We start from the raw sequence: 6,000 nt of genomic DNA on the forward strand, positions 1-6,000 counted from the left end.
TATGACACTAGTGCTGAGAATTGTTAGGAGACCCCTATTTCTCTCCCAGGGCTACAGTTCCCAAAGTGGTTTCACAGTCAACCCCTCTTCCCATGGAACTCTGGAAATTGGAGCTCTGGGAAGGGGATATAGGGTGTTTTTTTTTTGTTTGTTTTTTTTTAAAAACTCTCAGCACCCTTAACAAGCTACCCTTCTCAGGATTTTTGGGGGAAAGCCATGACTGTTTAAAGTGGCACAATTCTGCTTTAAATATATGGTGCAGGTGGGTCAGAGGGATGAAGATTTATCATAAAATCCTTTAATTGTAAGTGACAGAACATCTCCTCCTGATTTAAACCCCACAACAACCCTGTGAGGTAGTTTAGGCTGGCAGACAGTGATTGGCCCAAGTCCCACAGTGAGTTTCATGGATCATGGATGAATGGGTATTTGAACCCTGGTCTCTCAGGTCCTAGTCTGACACTCTAACCACTACACACACTGACTGAATCAAATTTCTTGCCATATTGCTGACATACACTCTCTCCCAGCTTCCTTCCTGCCTATGCCTGGTATATCTGCACATGGGCGGTGCTGTGTAAAGAATAGTAAAAAAAGAAGTTCATTTTGAACTAGTGAAAGAGAACTTTTAAAACTGGAAAATGGAGGGGGAGGACTCCCCCCCTCCCTGTAGATATCATGTTCTTACTTCAGCATCACTGACTTGTTGTGATGTGGTTGAAAGTCACTTTAAAAAGAAAAGAAGAATTCCCTGGATTATCAGATGATGTTGGATATTTGGATGCGTCCAGCTTTCCGGTTTCTGAAGGGTTTTTAAAAAGTGTGACTTGGAAACCATGCAACTTTGAAATATCCATGGTGAAAAATAATAACTTTGCAGTGTGCCATCCTTAATGAATGCATTGCTGTTAGTGATTTGCTCATTTGCATGAGGTCCCTCATGACAAAAGCTCTGTGCAAATTAATCGGCAGTGGATGTAAATAGTTTAACAATAAATTTAGCTTTGCTTGCAGCAGTTCCTGGAGCTTAAAGGGGCCGGGTGATAGAAAGAGAAAAAGCTGAGTTTCCTTGTCATTGGTGGTCTCTGTTAGCCTGACAGTCTGGTTTTAAATGAAATGCTTCAATGTTGTTTTGATTCCCCCTCCCCACCTTGTACTAAGCTTCCTGGGAGACAAGGGCCTTTGCTGGTACCAAGCTCCTGGCTTTGCAGCATTTTCAATTCATTATCTTGGCATTCATTGAGCCTGAGGTATTGTGGCCACCACTGTGGTCCGAGCATCCCTTCCTTGTCTAGCCTCCTGATACCACCAGGGGCAGATGTTTGACTGCAGCACTTGGCCTCTGGCCTGGAAGCAGAAAATTGGCACGTCAAGTCCAATCACTCCAGTGCCTGCATGCTTGACAGCTCCATGGAGTGACCTTGGAATCCACACAAGGAGGAAGAGATAACAGCTTATTTCCCTAACAAACCAAGGACTTTTGAACTAGGCTTCAAAGTTTGCAAGACATTTTGTTTACTCACCATTTTATTTGGTCACGTATTCCATGCCTCAGCCTCCAAATCCACATATTTAGGCTTGTTACTTGTGACAACTTAAGGGTGTTGCGGTAGCATGGACATGATCCTTGGACTCTCAGTTCCATGATTCCCCAAGGCTTTATTCCAAAAATCACTACGCAGCTGAAACATAGATCAGATTACAGATGACACAGTTCAGGTGTTCAGCACAAAGCTCTGATGTACATGGCTTGGTGCAACCTAAGATGGTGTTTCAACACCTTACATGTCCCCTTTGCTCTGCATTCACATTTTCTGGGTCCCAAGCAATAAGACTGTGTAAGCAAGCAAGCAAGCAAGCAAGCAAGCAAGCAAGCAAGCAAGCACTGCTGTGAATTGGCCAGGTTTGGTCATGCGGATACAGATGATGGCACATCTGACACAGGGTCTGCCTGGCTGTTTCAGTTTCCAGTTCAGGCTCAGGCTCAGGCACCTCCCCGTTTGCTGAGCAGGTCATGGTAGCAGGATGTGGGGCAGCCTCTCCCTCCTTTGCCAGAACATCCAGCAGTGACCTCTAGACGTACCTTCTAATAGGCTACTCAGCTCATCTCCATCATTGAGTTCAACACTCTAATCTCATTCTTCCCCCACGTCTGACCAGTTGTGCCAAGAAATATCTACAGGGCTCATAACAAGTTTGGGGAAAGTAGTGTTGTTATTATCACTGTAGCACATTGATGGGGAACCTAGGGAAACCTGTTGACTTCAACTCTCATCAGTCCCAGCAACCATGGTCAATTGTCAAGCATGATGAGAGTTACAGTCCAGGAACATCTCTGGAGGGGTATAGTTCCCCCAGACATGTAGTAGTGTGACCAATGGTTGGATAGAGCTCTGAGAAGAAGGGTGGAGCTATGTATATGGGGAAGTTACCAGCTTGATCCTAATGACATATTCAGGATGAGTGAACACCCATGATAGTAATGGGGAGAACCTATGCATGTACAGTTGTATGTCTGAATGGAGTGTACCTATGCACAGTACTCTCCCAGTGAGCAGGACCTCTGCTTCTCCAGATTTCCCTTGTTCTGTATATGTAGACCCCAGGCAGATGTTCAGCTGAACATGCATCGATCTTGTCCCCTCTTTTAAATTTATTCAGATTCATTCAATATCCCTGAATATATTATAAGAACAGGGGAATGACTCTGGTATTGCTTTCACACCTCATTCTCTGCAATAGTTTGGCCTCCTTCGTCGCCCACTCTGACATTTTACTCGTGCAAATTGGATCCTCTCTTGTGGTGCCATAATCTGTGAATGGCCTACTGTACAGTATGTGCTTGATGGGTTTCTCTCCACACCACAAAATGTAAAGTGGGAACTGCTTCTGAGGAGGTACCAGAACTAAAACAAACAGATGCAATGCAATAACTCTAACTGCATGAATCATTCATCTTAACTGGAACCCAGATCTCCCAAATATATTTGAGAGGTTTTGTAGGATGCACAGATGCTTCCCTTTGATTTTCACAGAAGGAACCATGTCCCATCATTTCCTGTTATTGATTTCCTGATTCATCATCCCTTTGCCCTGCTTCCCAAACCCTGCCCTGCCTTCTTGCCCTACATTTCCATTCATATTAGTTTGTCTTTCTGAAAAAGCCATAGCAACCTGACCTATACTCATCGGCATGAACTTGCAAGAGTGCTGCCTTTGAAATAGGTACCGGCGAGCTATGCTAGGCCTCTTTCTTGACATTTAACCAAGTGTGCCTCTGAACCGTAAAGAAGGAATCATCGCAGGTTGGAAATAAAATAGGTGATGCTCTTTAATCCTGAGCAAGCACCATATGTCATGTCTGGACCTTCTGTTTGTTACAACAGCACTAACAACTGGAGCCAACTGTTGTTGGAGCTGTCTGTGGTTTAATTAGCCAATAACTTGGATCTTAATACAGCTGGTAAGGAGGCATTCAATAGATTCTGATGCTTCAACCCAGTACTGGGGTAACCTCTTAGAATATGTAAGAAAATAAACAAGGGCCTCAGGATCTGTACTTGACTGGGGTCTGTTCTGATTTTCAGATTGCTAAGATTCTGGATATTTTAAGAATGGTGCACTTTCTTCACAGCTGCATTGCACTCCCTCAGGCTGCAAACACATATTAATGTGACAATATTCAAGTTAGTGTTCTGATCTGAAATCTTGGATTTCTTTACTCACATCAGACATAATCTCAAAGGCAGTGCACACATATGAAGCTAAGACTACAAAAGGAAGTGAATAAGCACAGAATAAGAACTAGTCTGTTGTATCAAACCAAGGCCACATCTAGTCCATCATCCTGTTCTCACACTGGCCAGTCAGAGGCCCCATTGGGAAGCCCACAACAACATATCCCTACTTGGAATTTCCAGTAACTGGTATTCAAGAGGCATACTATTTCCGAGAGTAGCCATGGGTTGCCTTATCCTCTTTGAATTTCTATAATCCCATATTAAAATTGTCTAAGTTTGTGATCAAAATTAAATTGCTTGGAATGACATTTGAGTGAGCAACAGTTTCCAGAGGCTGGCACAAATGCTTATGTTCCCCAATCCCTGTGGTCCAGTTTGACAGGTCAGTGGGATAATCCACCTGCCAGTCATCTAAGATCTCACTGGCATCAGATGCCATGTTTTCCGTTGCCTATGCACTTTGAAATCAGAAATGCCCCTGTGCCTTGGCAAGCCCAGCTGATTTACTGATCACTGGTGTCTCTAAATCTCACTTTACACAGGGAACCAAGTCTTTACCAGGTATTGGGGCAGGTAATCATAGCTTGTCTGAAACAGCCTTATGGGCCAGCTTGGAAGGCTGAGAGGGCTATTTAGACCCAGAGGGCAGAGGATTTCCCCTTCCACTGCACTACATCTTCTGTGAGGTGGGGCTTAGCTGCCATAAATATAAGAATGGGCCATGCAACTCCAAAAATCTATTGAACCAACCCCACCACATATAAAATCGGCCACAAGGACAAATTCATGGGACTCCCTAGATGTTAGAATTTTAAAACTTAAGAATGATGGATGTACATCAATCCATCATTTAATGTCTGGGCATTCCATCATTGGCATCTGATACTGGATTATTTGTGGGGTGAACTGCTGTTTTGGCCCAATGAGTGTTTTTGCATATTCTTTAATTTGTTCATTCACTCAGTCACTCTGACTTCAGATTCTCATAAGTAATTGTCAGCTACTCCTTAATCAAAGTGTGATCTCCTGTTAAATGCTTCTCATCACCCATGTTCTGCCTCATTCTCCCTATTGAATTTTTTCACCTTCATTATGCAAGTTATGAAATGCCTCTTAAAAATGGATTTCTCATACAATGGAGGTAATTAGCAATTAACCAACCTTATCTCTTGTTGTCTCCCACTTAACCCATTAGCTCAGCTAGACAGAAGCCTCAACTATTTTGCCAGCTTAGAGTTTCAATGCATCATCATCCTGGGACTTTAGATTTCACCATTCATTCACTTATTGGACTGTGCATTTCTTTCCTGAGAGCCGAAGAACAGAACTTTGAATATAATCTGGTATTCAGATTTGCAAGAGCCTTTCCTTCCCCATTAGCCCTTACCATTTGTAGAAATACATTTTATTCGAATACAAACTATGATGGTCACATTTATGATACTGAAAAGTAATTTACAAGCATAGGAAGCTACCTTATCCTGAGTCAGAATAATGATCCATCTTGCTTAGTACTGATTACACTGACTGGCAGAATCTCTCCAACATTTGAGGCAGGAAGTATTTCAAAGCCCTACATGGAGAAGGCAGGGATTGAACCTGAGACCTTCTGCATGCAAAGCAGATCCTCTACCAGTGAGCTATGACTCTTTCCCAAACATCTGAGGCTCAGATGCACATGGAGTCATATGGGAGGACCTGTTTCCTAAGACACTATGGAACCACACCACATGGATCTCCTACCCTCACATTGTGGTATTCCATATGATGTTTCAAGCTGAAGGAGGGATTCCTACCAGAGTTCAGCTCTAAGCACAAGTTCAGGTCCAGACAGAACTTTGGACAGCTCCATGTGAAACTCTGGGACAACTCTGCAGGCTCAAGCGTGGCTTCAACAGCAGTCTAGACTTCCTCGAGGCTTGAACAAGGTTGCAACTCAGTCTGGCTTATTAGCTCCACCCCAGCTGGGAAAAGCTTAAAAGAGGATTGCCAGTTGTGCAAGGATTGACTCCAGTGACATAGGTGTGGCTCTGTTGTGGCTTCCAGGATGGAGACTTCAGACTATGAGGATGAGAGTAGCACAACCTCTATGGGTTGTTGGGAAGGAGTGGGGAGACATCGGCTCCTGGAGTTCTATGGACACTGGCGGATTGGGATCTTCCTCCTTGGAATTTCTGAACTCACCCCCCCCCCCGAAAAAGTGGGGATTCTAACCCTGGGGTCATGACACCCATCAGCAATGGCTTCCCTTTCCCTTTGA

Source organism: Podarcis gaigeae (assembly GCF_964106915.1).
Source record: "Podarcis gaigeae genome assembly, chromosome: 15".
Taxonomy (NCBI): Eukaryota; Metazoa; Chordata; class Lepidosauria; order Squamata; family Lacertidae; genus Podarcis; species Podarcis gaigeae.